Raw genomic sequence first — 2,446 nt, forward strand, 5'->3', positions numbered from 1 at the left:
CTGGCACCACACTTAACATAAAATCTGAACTCATTACCATGGTCTACTCTCTAACCTCATTCTGTCATTTTTCCCCTTGCTCAAGATGCTAAAGTCACACTTGTCTGGAAGCTCCACAAACACACCAAGCTGTTTCCTGACTCAGGGACTTTGGACATACTATTCCCTTTGTCAGCTATGTGCTACTGTCACTATCAGCTATATAGCTAACTAAAGTTTTTGTTTCAATATTAATTTTAAATGTCATCTCCTCCAGCATTATTCCCTGACCATCTATCTAAAATACGTCCTTCTCTAGCCCCTGAGTTCCTTGACTAGGGTGATGGCAAACTTTGGGCTTCACCATGGAGGACTACCTGCAGGGCTGTTGAACTACCCTGCACAAGTCCCGACCTCTACATGTTGTGCTGGGAAATGAAGCCTGTAATTTGGACTCCATGGTGTCTGCTCTTGCCCTGCTTTTTACCTGGCAAAGACAACTGAGGCAGAAGGAAGTCTTTGTGCCAGTTTTAAATATAGAACCTTCTGAGCTACCTCTGCAAGGTGGCACCATCTTCCTTCTTCATAAGGTTCATATTCCAGAGACTATCTTGGTTTTTTGGGATGAAATTGACCTCCATGCATTGCTCCAGGTTGGCTAACTCACCCTCATCCTTGTTGACCATCATATCTTACCTAAGAACCATCATCCTGGACTGTGTCAACATGGACCTTAAAATTGGAAAGGCAACCCTTAAAGATAGCAAATATGTGGCGAAGCTAGAGGTTCTCTTCCCAGATCTACCCAAGAGAAATGATATCTTTGATTCTCTACAAAAGGCAAAGTTCAATGTATCAGGACTGACCACTGAGCAGATGCTGAGAAAGGACCAGAAGACCATTTCTGGACAAGGCATCAAGGTGGCCATTCGTGCAATCTATATGGATTTGGAGGCCTTACTGCCGAGGTCTGACCTCCTTGCAGATCCCCATGCTTTCTGCCAGGCTCGCAGCTATGATGTCCTGATTGACATGACTATCTTTTCCAACACTCACAATGAGCCAGTGCGGTGATTGGCTATTTTGTCTCCACGTGGTGCTCCGAACAATGGTCTGTGGAGTCCTGGAATGCTCCCACTCTCCGTCCCTGAAGCTGACCCCTGACCTAGGTACCTCTCTAACCTTCAAGCCCATCTTCAAGGCAACACCCAGGTCTCTTGAAAGAAACTTCTGCCTCTGCTCCAGGAAGCCCTGTCAGCATATTTTGACTCCATGAAGATCCCTTTAGGACAGCCTGAGACAGTGGGTGTGTCCAGGGAGCAGGTGGATAAGGAATTGGACAGGGCAAATAACTCCCTGATTCCTGAACTGAGTCAAGATGAGGAGGACTCTCTGCTGCCCTCCATGTCCATGAACAGCCTGGTGGATGAGTGTTCTCTGGAACAGGGCTGCCTAAATTCTCCACTGAGGCCGTCCTTGAGAAGTGCGGTGAGATCTCACTGTCACAGTCTACCACTGCCTCCCTGTCCAAGAAATGACTGTTGGGAGGGGAAGGGGTAGTGGATGAGACTACCTGATTCACCTCAAATGCATGTTTTGAGATGTTTGGAGATTCAGCAATTCTGTCTTCATTGCTTCAGGATCTGGTATAGTGTTCTTATAAAACTGAGAGGAGAAAAAAACTGAGAGGAGAAAAAAAAGCAGCTGGTTTAAGAATGGCTTTCCGGCCGGGCGCGGTGGCTCACGCCTGTAATCCCAGCACTTAGGGAGGCCAAGGCTGGCGGATCATGAGGTCAGGAGATCAAGACCATCCTGGCTAACATGGTGAAACCCCGTCTCTACCAAAAATACAAAAAATTAGCTAGGTGTGCTGGCGGGCGCCTGTAGTCCCAGCTACTCGGGAGACTGAGGCAGGAGAATGGCGTGAACCCGGGAGGCAGAGCTTGCAGTGAGCCAAGAACGCGCCACTGCACTCCAGCCTGGGTGACAGAGCGAGACTCCGTCTCAAAAAAAAAAAAAGGCTTTCCACTTTCTCCCCTTAATCTCTACCAATCAGACACATTTTATTATTTAAATCTGCACTCACTTCTTTCAGTTTGTTTGCCAGGGGCACAATATGATACACCCACAATCCCAGCAGAGTGGAGAAAAAGAATGTAGACCCCAAAAGTGCCCTCAGCACAGATTGTGAACAGAACCAGTATCTGTCACGGAGCCAAATATGCATTGGTCATCTCCATGTATTAATTCATTCACTTATTCATTCAAGTATTGCAGATTTCCGGCTCTGCGACTCTTCCTGCAGCCCCCATTTAGGTTATGGTGTTTGACTGAGGGGTGGCTGAATTTCTATTCTGACCTTGTTGTCACTGCTTCAGGTCTTGTTTGGGAGCAGATTAGGGGCCATTATCTTCTGTCCTGATTAGGTGGCCTGGGTCTCTGTTTCTTTGGATCCCTGTGTCCAGAG

At 47.3% G+C, this 2,446-nt stretch overlaps 1 pseudogene; it reads left to right on the plus strand.

Annotated features, from left to right (window-relative positions):
• Nucleotides 1-344: 344 nt before the first annotated feature.
• On the plus strand, nucleotides 345-1,517 carry LOC100585763 (annotated as a pseudogene).
• Nucleotides 1,518-2,446: the final 929 nt, after the last annotated feature.

Source organism: Nomascus leucogenys, chromosome 5 (genome assembly GCF_006542625.1).
Source record: "Nomascus leucogenys isolate Asia chromosome 5, Asia_NLE_v1, whole genome shotgun sequence".
NCBI lineage: Eukaryota > Metazoa > Chordata > Mammalia > Primates > Hylobatidae > Nomascus > Nomascus leucogenys.